The following is a 17,609-nucleotide window of genomic DNA, read 5'->3' as shown; positions in this document are numbered from 1 at the left end:
GAACATCCAGATCCATTGGGATCGTGGATTCTATCTTTCCCAACAAGGGAAGGGAGAAGGGAAAACCAAGGGGGAAGGGGGGAGGGAACACAAAAAAGGGAGGGAAGAATAGGGGGTAGGGGGAGGGATCGAAAAGGGAGGAACTAGAAAGGGAAACATATCAAGGGAGGGGACAAGGGGGACTGATTTAAAGTAAATCACTGGACTAAAAGGTAGAGCTGAAGAAGAAAGGTTAGAATTAGGGAAGGATATCAAAATGTCAGGGAGTCTACCAGTGACAGTCATAACTTTGAACGTGAATGGGATGAACTCACCCATAAAACGTAGACTAATAGCAGACTGGATTAGAATCAAAAACCCTACCATATATTGTCTTTAAGAAACACACATGAGGCGGGTAGACACCCACAAGGTCAGGATTAAAGGATGGAGTAAGACCGTCTGGGCCTCAACTGACAGAAAGAAGGCAGGAGTTGCAATCATGATATCTGATAAAGCCAAAGCAAAAATAGACCTGATCAAAAGGGATAGCGAAGGTAAATATATTTTGTTAAAAGGGACTTTAGACAATGAGGAAATATCATTAATCAACATGTATGCACCAAATAATATAGCACCCAAATTTCTAATGGAGAAATTAGGAGAATTGAAGGAAGAAATAGACAGTAAAACCATATTAGTGGGAGACTTGAACCAACCATTATCAAATTTAGATAAATCAAATCAAAACATAAATAAGAAAGAGGTAAAAGAAGTGAATGAAATCTTAGAAAAATTAGAATTAATAGACATATGCGAAAAATAAATAGGGACAAAAAGGAATACACCTTCTTCTCAGCACCACATGGCACATTCACAAAGATTGACCATACATTAGGTCACAGAAATATGGCACACAAATGCAGAAAAGCAGAAATAATAAATGCAGCCTTTTCAGACCACAAGGCAATAAAAATAATGATTAGTAATGGTACATGGAAAACTAAATCAAACACTAATTGGAAATTAAACAATATGACACTCCAAAATCATTTAGTTAGAGAAGAAATCATAGAAACAATTAACAATTTCATTGAGGAAAATGACAATGGCGAGACATCCTTCCAAACCTTTTGGGATGCAACCAAAGAGGTAATCAGAGGTAAATTCATATCCCTCAGTGCATATATCAACAAACTAGAGAGAACAGAGATCAATCAATTTGAAATGCAATGAAAAAAACTCAAAAATGATCAAATTAAAAACCCCCTGCAGAAACCAAACTAGAAATCCTAAAAATTAAGGAAGAAATTAAAAAAAAGTGAAAGCGATAGAACTGTTGATTTAATAAATAAGACAAGAAGCTGGTACTTTGAAAAAACAAACAAAATAGACAAAGTAGTGGTCAATCTAATTAAAAAAGGAAGGAAGAAAAGCAAATTAACAGCATCAAAGATGAAAAGGGGGACAGCACCTCCAATGAAGAGGAAATTAAGGCAATCATTAAAAATTACTTTGCCCAATTATATGGCAATAAATACACCAATTTAGGTGATATGGATGAATATATACAAAAATACAAACTGACTAGACTAACAGAAGAAGAAATAGAATTCTTAAATGATCCCATATCAGAAAATGAAATCCAACAAGCCATCAAAGAACTTCCTAAGAAAAAATTCCCCAGGGCCTGATGGATTCACCAGTGAATTCTATCAAACATTCAGAGAACAGTTAATCCCAATACTATACCAACTATTTGACATAACAAGCAAAGAGGGAGTTCTACCAAACTCCTTTTATGACACAAACATGGTACTGATTCCAAAACCAGGCAGGTCAAAAACAGAGAAAGAAAACTATAGACCAATCTCCCTAATGAATATAGATGCAAAAATCTTAAATAGGATACTTGCAAAAAGACTCCAGCAAGTGATCAGAAGGGTCATCCACCATGATCAAGTAGGATTCATACCAGGGATGCAGGGCTGGTTCAATATTAGGAAAACCATCCACATAATTGACCACATCAACAGGCAAACCAACAAGAATCACATTATTATCTCAATAGACACAAAAAAAGCCTTTGATAAAATACAACACCCATTCCTATTAAAAACACTAGAAAGCATAGGAATAGAAGGGTAATTTCTAAAAATAATAAACAGTATATATCTAAAACAATCAGCTAATGTCATCTGCAATGGGGATAAACTAAATGCATTCCCAATAAGATCAGGAGTGAAACAAGGATGCCCATTATCACCTCTACTATTTGACATTATACTAGAAACACTAGCAGTAGCAATTAGAGAAGAAAAAGAAATTGAAGACATCAAAATAGGCAAGGAGGAGACCAAGTTATTGCTCTTTGCAGATGACATGATGGTCTACTTAAAGAATCCTAGAGATTCAACCAAAAAGCTAATTGAAATAATCAACAACTTTAGCAAAGTTGTAGGATACAAAATAAACCCACATAAGTCATCAGCTTTTCTATATATCTCCAACACAGCTCAGCAGCAAAAACTAGAAAGAGAAATCCCATTCAAAATCACCTTAGACAATATAAAATCCCCAGGAATCTATCTCCTGAGACAAACACAGAAACTATATGAACGCAACTACAAAACACTCTCCACACAACTAAAACTAGACTTGAACAATTGGAAAAATATTAACTGCTCATGGATAGGACGAGCCAATATAATAAAAATGACCATCCTACCCAAACTTATTTATCTATTTAGTGCCATACCCATGGAACTCCCAAAAAATTTCTTTACTGATTTAGAAAAAACCATAACAAAGTTCATTTGGAATAACAAAAGATCAAGGATATCCAGGGAAATAATGAAAAAAAAACACAAATGATGGGGGCCTTGCAGTCCCAGACCTTTAACTATACTACAAAGCAGCAGTCATCAAAACAATTTGGTACTGGCTAAGAAACAGAAAGGAGGATCAGTGGAATAGACTGGGGGCAAGAGACCTCAGCAAGACAGTATACGATAAACCCAAAGATCCCAGCTTTTGGGACAAAAATCCACTATTCGACAAAAACTGCTGGGAAAATTGGAAGACAGTGTGGGAGAGATTAGGAATTGATCAACAGCTCACACCCTACACCAAGATAAATTCAAAATGGGTGAGTGACTTAAACATAAAGAAGGAAACCATAAGTAAATTGGGTAAACACAGAATAGTATACATGTCAGACCTTTGGGAGGGGAAAGACTTTAAAACCAAGCAAGACATAGAAAAGTCACAAAATGTAAAACAAATAATTTCGACTACATCAAACTAAAAAGCTTTTGTACAAACAAAACCAATGTAACTAAAATCAGAAGGGAAACAACAAACTGGGAAAAAATCTTCATAGAAACCTCTGACAACGGTTTAATTACTCAAATTTATAAAGAGCTAAATCTCTTGTACAAAAATCCAAGTCATTCTCCAATTGATAAATGGGCAAGGGACATGGATAGGCAGTTCTCAGATAAAGAAATCAAAACTATTAATAAGCACATGAAGAAGTGTTCTAAATCTCTTATAATCAGAGAGATGCAAATCAAAACAACTCTGAGGTATCACCTCACACCTAGCAGCTTGGCTAACATGATAGCAAAGGAAAGTAATGAATGCTGGAGGGGATGTGGCAAAGTAGGGCCATTAATTCATTGCTGGTGGAGTTGTGAACTGATCCAACCATTCTGGAGGGCAATTTGGAACTATGCCCAAAGGACGATAGAAGAATATCTACCCTTTGATCCAGCCATAGCACTGCTGGGTTTGTACCCCAAAGAGATAATGGACACAAAGACTTGTACAAAAATATTCATAGCTGCGCTCTTTGTGGTGGCCAAAAACTGGAAAACAAGGGGATGCCCATCAATTGGGGAATGGCTGAGCAAATTGTGGTATATGTTGGTGATGGAATACTATTGTGCAAAAAGGAATAATAAAGTGGAGGAATTCCATGGAGACTGGAACGACCTCCAGGAAGTGATGCAGGGCTAGAGGAGCAGAACCAGGAGAACATTGTACACAGATACTAATACACTGTGGTATAATCGAACATAATGGACTTCTCCATTAGTAGCGGTGTAATGTCCCTGAACAATCTGCAGGGATCTAGGAGAAAACATAAGCAGAGGACAAACTGTGGTAGTAGAAACACCAAGGAAAAGCAACTGCCCAACTACAGCAGTTGAGGGGACATGACAGAGGAGAGACTCTAAACGAACACTCTAATGCAAATACTAACAACATGACAATGGGTTCGAGTCAAGAACACATGTGATACCCAGTGGAATCATGCGTCAGATATGGGGGCAGGGGGGGAAGAAAAGAAAATGATTTTTGTCTTTAATGGATAATGCTTGGAAATGATCAAATAAAATATTATTTAAAAATAAGTATTAAATAAAAGAGATTACAAAACAAAAATAAAAATAAAAAAAGAAATACCCTTCACCTGACACTAGCAAATTGGCTGCCATCAGGGAAGCTATCCAATTTCCTGCCCTTACCTCTAGGTTGCAGGCTTCTAGAAGGCGATAGTCAGTAGTCCCTAGATTGGCAAAAGGCCATCAATATGAAGTGGGCCAGGCTATTGCCAGGGAAAACAATATAAACAATGATAGGGTGTCCTCTAGCTAAAGGGCTATAAGGAAAAATGGACAGTGGAGTCATTCTTACTCAGCTGGACATAAAACACTCTTGTATGGAATGAGATTGGCTAATGAAAAATTTATATTTATTTTTATTTCCCTAGTATGAACCTTCTGAAGTCTGAACTGCAACTACTGCCTGTCTCTCACCAGCTTCTTTTTAGCTACATGGCTCATCATCATGGTTCTGAACATTGATTTATTTGTATTTAGGTTTCAACCCCTATTTGCCTTGGTAGGAAGGCCTCCCCAGGATCACATCCCCTTGTTCCATAATCAGGGAAAATTTCATCAGCACTATGGATTTCTGCTCAGCCAGATGGCTTTTAAATGGATCAGGCCCAATAGCCATATAGAAAAACCAGGGATCACTAAGGAGTATCATTATTCTGGGCACAAAAATAATATCAAGGGTGGAAATAAATATAAGTGTGTGTGCGTATTGGTGTATACTATTACTATTAAAATGATAATTACAAAAAAGGGAAAAATAGAATAGAGTACAGGACTAGACTCAGTTAGTACTAGCAAAATAACCACACTTCACAATATAAAGAATACCTGGTCTGCCCTTGAGGTGTTGCTTTAATTTTATTTTTTCCCTTGATTTATTAAATGTATTTATTTATTTTTTCTATCTGAACACCTTTATTCTATCCCCATGTTAAAATTTTTTCTATCTAATCACAATGTCATGTTTCTAGATATCCATTATTTATAGAGGCAATAGGTTATTGTAAAGGCAGGCAAAAGTTGTTTTGATTTTTTTTTAGTTCACTTAGGTCTAAATATCATTAAATAAAGCCCATTTTTTTTCTTGTTGAAATGGTAGACTTTATTTATTTATTTAATTTAAGTTTATATAATCAATTTAGAACATTATTCCTTGGGTTCAAGAATTATATTATTTCCCTCCCTCTCCTCCCACCACCCTTGCTGCAGCCAATGCACAATTTCATTGGGTATTACATGTGTCCTTAATCAAAACCTATTTCCATGTTGGTGTTTGCATTAGGATGTTCATTTAGAGTCTACATCCCCAACCATATCCTCTTGACCCATGTATTCAAGCAGTTCTTTTTTCTTCTGTGTTTCTACTCCCACAGTTTTTCCTCTGAATGTGGATAGTGTTCTTTCTCATAGATCCCTCAGGGTTGGTCAGGATCACTGCATTGCCACTAATGGAGAAGTCCATTACAATCGATTGTACCACAGTGTATCAGTCTCTGTGTACAATGTTCTCCTGGTTCTGCTCCTTTCACTCTGCGTCAATTCCTGGAGGTTGTTCCAGTTCACATGGAATTCCTCCACTTTATTATTCCTTTGAGCACAATAGTATTCCATCACCAACAGATGCCACAATTTGTTCAGCCATTCCCCAATTGAAGGGCATCCCCTCATTTTCCAATTTTTTGCCACCACAAAGAGCGCAGCTATGAATATTCTTGTACAAGTCTTTTTTCTTATTATCTCTTTGGGGTACAAACCCAGCAGTAGATCAAAGGGTAGGTAAATCTTGGTGTAGGGTGAGAGATGTTGATCCAACCCTAATCTCTCCCATACTGTCTTCCAATTTTCCCAGTAGTTTTTATCAAATAGTGGATTTTGGTCCCCAAAGCTGGGGTCTTTGGGCTTATCATAGACTGTCTTGCTGAGGTCACTTACCCCAAGTCTATTCCACTGGTCCTCCTCTCTGTCTCTTAGCCAGTATCAAATTGTTTTGATGACCACTGCTTTGTAGTATAGTTTGAGATCTGGGACTGTTCCTTTGCATTTTTTTTTTCATGATTTCCCTGGATATCCTTGATCTTTTGTTCTTCCAAATGAACTTCATCATGATTTTTTTCTAATTCAGTAAAAAAAGCTTTTTGGTAGTTCAATGGGTATGGCACTGAATAAGTAAATTAATTTGGGTAGGATTGTCATTTTTATTATATTAGCTCATCCTACCCATGAGCAATCCATGTTTTCCCAATTGTTTAGATCTAGTTTTAATTGTGTGGAGAGTGTTTTGTAGTTGTGTTCATATAGTTCCTGTGTTTGTCTTGGCAAATAGATCCCTAAGTATTTTATATTGTCTAGGGTAATTTTAAATGAAATTTCTCTTTCTAATTCTTGCTGCTGAAATGGGTTGGTGTTATATAGAAATGCTGATGATTTATGCAGGTTTATTTTGTATCCTGCAACTTTGCTAACGTTGTTGATTATTTCCACTACCTTTTTGGTTGATTCTCTAGGATTCTTTAAGTAGATCATCATTTCAGCAAAGAGTGATAGTCTTTTCATTACCTCTTTTAATACTTTCCATTTCTTTTTCTTCTCTAATCACTACAGCTAGTGTTTCTAGTACAATGAACAAAGCCCATTTAAAAAAATAGATTAAATGAGTTGAGGGAATACATTACAGTCTATTTTGATGGGGGAAAGTCAATTGTATCTCATCCAAGGAATTGATTGATGGCTCAAACTGACTCCATTGTAAAGAAACAAGCCTTATCATATAAGATAATATAGTAGAGGAGCTAGTATAGTAATTAAAGTAAGATAAGGAGGTATAGAAGTGTGGTAAATAAAGGTAAGAGTTGTTGCCCTGTGTTTTCAGAGAACTGATGTCACTTTAGCCATGATTTACTCTGTTTACCCACTGAGGGGAGCAAGGTGAAATATAAATAGATGCTAATGATGTGTTAAATAGCCTGGGGCAACTTTCAGTCAAGTTTTGTTCTTTTCTCTGTAGTCTTTCAGGAAAGCAATGATTGTGGAAGCTGAGCTCTGTTTATACCTAGTCTTACATGACTAGGAAAATGCACCATCTATGCTTGCTGGCAAGAGGACTCCCACCCCCAGTCAAGGACCTAGATTATGTATAAAGATTGATGAGGCGAGTCTTCTCATCATTGCAAATCTAAGCAACTCAGATGTCTTATATGAAAGGTGGCCCCACTCTAATAAAGTAGTTATTGTTTCCATGATGTTTTTTGTTTACATACAGCTACTTAGAAGGGCTTGTGAGACCTTTGAGTCCACATTAGATTTTACTACTCTAAGGGGACCAAGCAATAAGAATTTACTGTATTTGAAGCTTAGCTTCCCCTGAATCATCCCTCCAAAAAGAAAAAGGACCATAGTTTGGAGAACAGTACCTTGAACAAAGAGTCAGGAAACATGGGTTCAAATCCCAATTCTGCCTCTGACCAGTTGGGTGATCATTGGCAAGTTACTTTTCCTCTCTGAACATGAGTTTCCTCATTTACAAACTAACCCAGTTGGACTAGACTATCTCTAAAGTTATAAAGTTTTTTAGATAAGTTTTATGATTTTCCTCTTTGTTTCTCACATATCCAAATCCCAGCTATCTTTTTAAGATCAGGCTTAAATTCTACTTCAGCCTTCTCTGCTTAATTGGTACATTTTTCTTCTGTCTGTGAAATAATTTAGTCTTAATCTTTATCATTCATCTCTGCACTTAATCATTTAATATTTTATGTACTTTCATCAGTATGGTTCACTTCACTTCCTCAGTTAGACTACAAACTTCTTAATGTCAGAGGTTAGCTTTAAATATCTGTTGGATTTTTAGTGTTGCTAACTATTCCCAATCTAATGTTAAATACATAATAAAAACTCAATAATTTCTTATTCAGTTGAGTTGAATTTAACATTTTCTTCACCTCCTTTGGGATACTGTGTTAAAGAGCTGTGTAATTAGAATTGTATACCCTTGAACTACATTTCCCAGCATTCCTCTTTCATCCTCACATTGTGTCCTTACATTTTGTAGATAAAAATTTCTGTAACTATCCTCTCCCTTGCTCTTCTTCTGCTTTCACAGTCTGGGAAATTGCTCTTTACTCGGGCTATTACTTTCCTCTACTTCATGTGATTATTAATAAATCTTATCAAATAAAATACTTGGAGTATTGGATATTAATTTTTAATCTTATATTTCTGGCACCCTCTTTGGAAAATGAATTCTCAGTTGTTGTTTTTTTACTCAGAGAACCTTTTGAGTAAAGATAAGGAGTTTTCCTGGTGGGGGGTTCAATCTACCATGACAGCTGGGTAGCCATGTTTCTCCATGCACCCTGTACTCTCTACACTGGCTCCTACTATTTATGCTCACATTCCTGCCACTACCTACCAGGTATGACCAAAGTTAGCCAGGAACTCTTTGCCAAAAGGGATAAGCCAAGGTTTCTGAGCAGAGGGTAAAGTATAAATCCCTCCCCCCCACCTCCCAAAGTGGGTCTCAAGCCTATGCTATTCAGTTTTCAGTGGGGGAACACAGCATGGAGCAGCAAACCCATGCTATCCATCCCAACCCCAGATTGGCTTCCATTCTATGGGGTAAAATATTACAATAGGGTTGAAGGGGTTTTAGGGAAGAAACATAGAAGGAAATATATAAATATTTTGATTTTATTAAACTAAGGAAGGGGAAGGTAAAAAGGGAAAGAAGGGAAGGAAATGATCTTAATTATTTTACCCTCTAAATTATAAGCTATCTGACTACAAACTATCTTATTTCTAAATACATTAAGGGCAAAATCTTTAGGGATTAGTAATCTTACACTATAGAGTCTTTTGGCATACAAAGTCCAAAATCTCAAGAGAAATATCCAGTGGTGGTCTATTCTATCTGTCCAAAAGAAGAATGAAGACTGCCTTTTTCTCCACAACCAAAGATATTTCCAGGCTTATAATTAAATGATGGTTTCTCAAGCTGCTCCAGGAAAATACTCCTTTTCCCTCATCTTGGTCCAAAGAGATTGTCAGTTCTTTAACTGACTATAAATCAGCTCCAGGGAAAATTCTAATCTCATGCCCTGTCAATCACTCATGTCCTAAGACTCATTTTCTATTTTAATTGGGAGGGGGCTGAGGTTTTATCCCTATGGTAGGGGGGAGAGGGAAGGGTAAAAACTCTTCTCCCAAACATTCCTTGTGAGGTTTTTACTCCTAGCCAGTACATACCAGGGTATTGCAGACAGGAAGTAGAGATTGCAAGCATGGCCCAGTTTCCTACCTATCTCAAATAGTTCTTGTTTCCAAAGAACAATACAAAGCTCAAATATCTCCCAATTTTAGTATATCTTTTCTTCCTACTATTCCTTGCTGTACTGTGTAATAGAAATAGGATAATCTGTGGAGAATATTTCTAGTTGTGGTAATTGATATACTCTGGCTGTGACTAGAGAGATACTAGGGAAACCCAAGGCTGCCCAGTTGTAATGGAGATAGAGGTACTTCTAAGAGATAGATAGATAGTACTAGAGAGAGAGATTCTAGGGTTGTCTATTGATCACTACTAATGGCTAATAGATTAATATTTTTCCTACCCTCCTCCTCCCTCAATACCACCATTTACCACCCTTCTTCTAAAGCCTTTGGCTTCACCCCTCCCCCTGAGCGAGTTCTGAGGTTTATGATGAAACACTCTTTTCTCTTTCTTTCTCAAGTAAGGGGATTTATTGGGAACAACAGGGTGGAGGACTGAGGTAAGATGAGGTGAGAGGGATAGGGTTGTCCCTAGTCTATAAGGTGTAAACCTCAAAATTCCTTAGACTTATAAATGTTGGAAATTTCACCATTGGGATATTTCATACTTGGAAAATTTCTTACTAATAGTCTATTGGAATGGGAACCCCATTGGCATGGGAGGTTCCTTCTCTTCCTTTCTTAAGATTACTTTAGGACAGAAACCTTTTGCTGAACAATGGAAAGGACTTTGACCTATGCTTAAGCATAGAACAGGAATTTCTTTGAGTCATGATTGATTTTAGAATTGATACAATGGAGATACTTGGAATAAATCTCCACCCTATTCAGTCCTAACAGGATTGAGTAAGGGCTGCAGCCTAGATCAAAATTTAATTATTCCAATCTCTACCCTACTCAGGTTAACAGGATTTAGAAAGGGCTGTAGCAAAGGAGCAAAGATTTAATCATTTGAAAATATGACCTTCAACAGACATGTGCAAAAGCCAGAAACCTCTGGGCGGTCCTGGGTTAAGCTAGAGCCTCCATTGGCGCAGAGAAATTGATGAACAGTGATTGGTAGATGGGAGAACTGAGGGGAGGAACTTGGATGGTTTCCTTAAAGATAGGGGGTCTGGAGACTCCAGGAGGTTGAGTAGTTGGTTGGTGTGGTTTGTGTGGGCTCTGAGAAGCTTGCTCTGAAGGAAGCTGAAGGTGGGGGCCTCTGAGACTGTTTCTCCATTTTGGTCACTTGAGTAATAGGGACTGATCTCTTTTCTTTGCCCCAGCTATCTAAGGGCTTGGGCCTTTTGGCCCAGCCTAAACAGAAGGGGTATTTAAGCCCTATTTCCTTCTCTCCCTTTTCTCTCTCTCTCTATCTCTAATTACTTCCTCCTATTGTAATTAAATTCCATAAAAGATTGACGGCTGACTTAAGTTTTCATTTAGGAATTACATAGCTGATTCCTTGGCGACCTTAAATTAATATATATCAGTCTTTTAAAGTGATTCCCTTGTAACAAAGTAGGATTAGGAGGATTTTTGGAAATATCAGTCCTGTCACAACTGTGACACAAAGTCTGTGAGGAGATGGAGGACAACTGTTTAATCTTCTTTCTTCTTCCTTCAAACTCAAATCTCAAAAATATAATCAGTTCTTCAGGTTCAACTACCACCATCAGCCATGTAAAACCTTCTTTTTGCCTCCCCTCTCCAAAGCCAAGAGACTTCATCCTAGGACAGAAGCTAACAGGGGACCTGTTCCCAGCTTCTTCCCTCTTCAGCCTGGCTTGACTCTCCAACTAACTTTCCTGGGAATATTCTATTTGGAATGTTCACCTTGATTGACAGATGATATCCCCAGCTTTTTGTCTTACATGCATGAAGTTCTCTCTTCCTTCATGCCTCTTCCACAACTGGTCCTTGCAATTAGCTTGAGTACTCTTGTGATTCAGAGGGAAGATTCATCTCCCTACACTCCCTTGCCATTTTGGCCTGCTCAGTTTCTGCAACACACCCAATATATGATTTGTCCCCACTATGCTCAGTGTGGGTATGGGGATCCCCAGAGGTGTGACCAAAGGAATCTAAATGGATGATGATATTGTGGAGGGGAAGGAGCCTTAAAGAGTTTGGAGGTGAATTTTGAGCCTTTTCAGACCCCATTGCCTTATTGATGTTAACTGTTTGAGTTTGTTCCCCTCCAAATAATGAATAAGTTTTTGAAACATGGCTATTGGAATTGGAGAAAAGGACTCTTAAATTCCATGCCTGTATCCTATCAGGCTTGTTTTTGCTTTAAAATTCAATTTTGTTTTTTTAAGTTCACATTAATCTGATCTATACTATTCTGTTACACTGAACCATTAGCTACTGTGTTTTGGCTATTAACTATATGTTTTGTTACACTGTCTTTATTTGTACTTCCCCTATGACTGTACTGGAAAAAAATGCCATTGTAAAAGCCCATGATCAACTTGGACAAACCCTTTTCATTGGCAAAACCATAAGTCCTTATGGATAATGGGTTTGTCACCAGATTCATCTAGATCACATGTTACCTTAATAGCCTTTTGTTCCTTTTTGCCTTTGTTAATTGTCACATAGATGATGATGGATGAACTCCATCAAACTGGTTAAAACCTGTATACAACCTTTGTAGACTTTAATGAGCTAAATATCTCAATTGATTTTTAAGGAGTCTTCAGAAGTGATTTTCAGATATTTAGTAGCACCAATACCTCTGAGGTCTTCAGAAATGATTTTCAGATATCTAGTAGCACCAAAACCTCTGACTGATCATTTGCCTGCCTTTCAGATGCTTGTAACAAGAGGTAAGGATCCATTTGTAGTTGAAGTGAAGTGCAATAGCACTATTGTATTTTGAACTCCATCAAACTGGTTAAAACCTGTATACAACCTTTGTAGACTTTAATGAGCTAAATATCTCAATTGATTTTTAAGGAGTCTTCAGAAGTGATTTTCAGATATTTAGTAGCACCAATACCTCTGAGGTCTTCAGAAATGATTTTCAGATATCTAGTAGCACCAAAACCTCTGACTGATCATTTGCCTGCCTTTCAGATGCTTGTAACAAGAGGCAAGGATCCATTTGTAGTTGAAGTGAAGTGCAATAGCACTATTGTATTTCTTATCTCCGCATTTATTAAAACTGTGTTGGATCAGAAATCTAAAGTGATTTTCACTATTTTGTCCTTAGATCCACATTGAAATGGATGGGACATCTTTTACACTGTTGCAGTCTCATGCCAGAGGGAGGGAGGTTCTCCAAAAAGGGTTTGGTTACTCTATAATGGGTTATAATCTCATCCAGGAGGTGGGAAGGATTTTCCTGGGAAGCTAAGTAGCTTCTGATTGGGTAAGTGCATAATTGCTACTACAGGCTAATGGGACATAAATCACTTTAATCGGGCCCTGATTCAAGGACCTGTTATAGGTTTATTTTTCCTTACTTAGAATTTTTACACGAGACTTTGATATTTTATGTCATCCAGAAGTTATTTTTTTCTCTTTTATTTGGATTTTTTGATTTTTTTAAATTTCTTTTGGCAGTTGATTCATATACCTTATAACTCAGCCATGTTTCCCTGAGTGAGCTGTGTGTTTGTCAATATTCTCCTCAGGGGGGATTGTATTATTATCCTAATATGCCAAGTTTAAATTCTTTTGAGAGTAATTTTAGGATAAGAAACTTTCTGTCTCCCCAAATCCAAAAAGTGAACTATTTGGAGAAGTCACAATGAAGATGCCTGGAGAGACCACATACTGCACCAAAAGATCCAGAGTGAAATTTTGGATGTGGTGATTTTGAACTGTGGAGGGGTTGAACACATTTATTTTTGAATGTATACTCTTATACTAAAGGGCCCAAATTATTTTTTTTTGTCAATTACCAATCATTAGTTTTGCTCTTTTTCTCTTGTATTTCCCTCTTATCCCCACATTATTATAATTTCCCTTTAGAAACTACAATGTTGTATATACCTGTAGTTAAAATTCTTTAAAGCCATAAGCTGATTATGTTTAAATGATGTACTAGGGAGGCTAGTCTCTCAAAGGATCACAGGAGTGATTGGTAAATTAGAATTTTGTACCCTTGAACTACATTTCCCAGCATTCCTCTTTCATTTTCACATTGCATCCTTACATTTTGTAGATAAAAGTTTCTGTAACTTTGCCCTCTCTCACTCTTCTCCCACTTTCATGGGAAACTATTCTTTACTTAGACTATCACTTTCCTCTACTTCAAGTGAGTATTACTAAATCTAATAAAATATAATACTTGGAATATTGGATATTAATTTTTAATCTTACAGAGCATTGGCTCTCAAAATTCCATCCAGACTTCTATCAGATCTATAACATAAAACCTACTTGCCATTGTTAATAATTGTGATGTTCTGAGAAAAGTATGGTTTAATAGATAGAGAATAGGATTCAAAGTCAGGAAGACCTGAGCACAATCCAGCTATGACATTCACTGACTGGTTAACTGAAAGTAAGTCATTTAACTTCACAGTGTTCCTAGGCAATTCTCTCAGACTACAAACTGAAAAATAGTTGTTGACCTACATTTTTTGGGAGGGCTTCACTAACTGGGAGTTCCCTACATCAATAAAATCACAAATTTGGACCACATATAACATACTACATGTGAAGCAATGATGTGAACATTGGTATAATATTATAGTTATATCTAGCTAGATAATTGAATGAAATCTATTTCTCACTGATCCCATTCACCATCCCTGTGAATTTTTAAATCTATAGATCCCTCCATGACCACAGCTTTCCTATATATGTTGTTTTCACCTTCAAAATATAGATTCTATGAGGACCCAGAGTATAGTATAGAAGTATATGCAGGGAGATTCTTGTTAATGTTTGTTGAGTTTCTTTCTGGAAGTTCTTAAGGATATGGAAAAGGTTTGGGGAAAAGCTAACTATTCACTTTAGAGTATATGTAAGTATTCTGTGATTATTATTATCTTGTCCATTTACTATGTGAGGCAGAAAATTCTCTTAATTGACTGTGAAGTCAGAACAAAGTGCTCACAGAAAAGGCACTAACTGATCAAATTGCCTCTCTCTCTCTTGCCTCAGCAGTTCAAATGAAGAGGAACAAATTTTGCCAGCCTTTGAGTGGGAAATGCACTTCCTCATCTGGCCACTATGTGACTTTGAACACATGGTGCTTATATTGCTTCTGTCCTTGTTATAGCTATTGTTTCCTGCTGGGAAAGTAGTTTGTTTAGTAGACAGAATGCTGGACATTAATGTTAAAGTTAAAATCTGGCCTCAAACAGCATCTATGTGAGCCTAGGCAGGTCACAATCTCTATCTGCCTCAGTTTCCTTCCCTAGAAATTGGGAATAATAGCACCTATATCAGAGTTGTGAGGTGTAATTACCACAACACAGCTTTGCAAAGAAATGCAAGGAATAGAAGCTTGGAGGTCTGTCAATCAAGGAGAGAAGGGAAGATTCCAGAGAAGAATTTGGTCAGAGAGAGAAAGTTAAGAAAGCCAACATATGAAATTTCATTCCTGCTCTCCTGAACTGTGAAAGAGGAGTCATCAGACCACTGTTCTGAACTCCTGACCAATAATTTAACCTTGGAAAAGTTTGGGGCATAGCCCTGAAGATCCTTTTCAAATTATTAACAATTCCCCTTAAGGACCAATTTCCTTATATTGAACTTTATAATGGATTAGGGAAACCTTAAATTCCCTCTGCCCTATACCATCTTCTTAATTTCTTTCCTTTAAAATAAATCTCTTTTTGACAGTATTATATTGTGAAAATTAATCTATTAAAAGCATCTGGTAACTTACCTTCTCTGAAGAGCTGTTAAAATCAACTGAAAGACAAAGGAAGTAGGTGAGGGGGGAGGAGTGAAAATCCCAGTTCTCCTTCTAACCTTATTTCCTAGTGTAACCATTCCAGCACTACTCTTATCCTAAATACCATAGTAAAAGAGTCTCCATTACAGAGGATCAAATGTGATATATTTAGAAAGCATTTAGCACTGTTCCTGGCTACACAGTTGACACTTGATAAATGCTTGTTTCCTCCCCTCCTTCCTGTTCCTATATGAAGCAGTATTAGAGACAGTATGGCCTTGAAATATTTGAAAGAAAAGAGGAAATGAAGGGAGAAGAGTGAAAGTACAGACTTAGAATGGTATACAATACAGTGTTTCCATCTCAGAAACCTCTGAATGAAGTTTTTCTGTACAGATCAATGTCCCCTAGGTTGAGCTGAAATTTCATCTTCTCACAGATCCCAGAGCTCCTTGACTCTTGTATATTCTATCATGTTAATTAATCTCTATGGCTTCTCTGATTACTTTTCATTGCTTATTTTAATAAATATTCTTGTCCATGATTTGTGATTATTTGGGGTATGGTAAGTGTTTGGTGGGGAAAGGATGAAAAATATTGAAAATTAAACTGTTACTCTCCAAACTTGAGGTGGGTCTATTCCCTTAACCCCATATTTAATGACCAGGGAAAGTTTATTTTATCCCTAACCCCAATCTCTAATATATATATATATATATATATATATACATATATATATATACATATATGTATATTCCTATTTCTTGAATATCCAATATTCAGTCACTAGGTAGAAGAATAGCTCACATCTCATTCCTGAAAGTAAACGAACAAAAGAATGATCATTCAGTGACTACTGGCTTCTTGCCACTGTTTCCAAAGGTAGAATTCCAGTCTTCCTGATATATGTGATAGGGCATTAAAACCCATCCAAAAATCTCTGTTATTCATAAATTGGTCTGTGTGGAGTGAGAAATTAGTGTATTATTCTCAAGTTATTAAAAGTTATTAATATCCAAAGGTTGGTGTCCCCCCATCCCCCATCATTACAAAAACTTTACAGATTTAAGTGAGCCTGTCTGGGATTGTCCCAGGCAGGAGTCCCAAGATGATGGTCTTAGATCCTGAAATACTACTGACCAAATTTTAAGTACCAATCTTGAGTACCATTTTGTCTTAGAAGTCTCTCCTAGTGTATCTTTGTATTTGGATTATTGAAGCTTCTAACAGGAGGTCAAGCCCAACGGCTTGAATGATCCTCTCATCAGCCCCTCCTAATTAATCCAGTACTGAACTACTCCCCTCTTGGTATCTCTCTCCAACTTTCTGGTCAGTTCTTTAAAATATTGCTTATGTATATTCATTGTGAAGCTATTCTCCAATTTCTTGAAAATATTAAATAGCTTGAATGTGTTTATTGTAAAGCCAATGCAAAACTATTAAACACTAATAGTCTCCAACTATTATAAAATGTTATAATCCCTTCTGGGAGACTTGATTACATCAGGCTTTTCCTATAAGTAAAGGATTTTTCTGTGAATTTTTGGGTATTTGTCTTGGGTCCATGACTTGAGACAGTGTCCCTCCCCCCATCTCTCTCTCTCTCTCTCACTCTCTCTTTCCCTCCCTCTCTCTCTCTCTCTAGCATTCCATTTTAAATGATTAATTTGCATGGTCATATATTTTTTGATAAAAAATATTTGGTAAAATATTTGATAAAGATTTTGGTAAAAGAGGGTAAACTTTGAAATTTCCAAGGTTGCCTCAATTTCCACTCCACACAGGCCCAAGATTTACATTTCTGTGCCCTTTACTCAGTTAGCTAGTACATTTGAATCACTGTAAGTTCTCAATGTACTTTGCAAACATTTTCATATTTAAATCTGTTGTCTACCCCTGTGAGGAAGGTACTACAAGATATTATTCACATTTTACAAATGAGGAAACTGAGGCTAAAAAAGAGACATTTGTACTTATGTAATCTTGTCTAAAAAATTCAGAATTCAATTATTATGTAACAAAATTATCATTCAACAAGAACTTATAAAAGATGTTTGTGGACTAATATTTACTATTTTAAAAAATATCTTAAGATACTATTCAACTATAGGTAAATC

This window comes from Monodelphis domestica, chromosome 1, assembly GCF_027887165.1.
Source record: "Monodelphis domestica isolate mMonDom1 chromosome 1, mMonDom1.pri, whole genome shotgun sequence".
NCBI lineage: Eukaryota > Metazoa > Chordata > Mammalia > Didelphimorphia > Didelphidae > Monodelphis > Monodelphis domestica.
Note: the sequence above shows the minus strand (reverse complement) of the source record.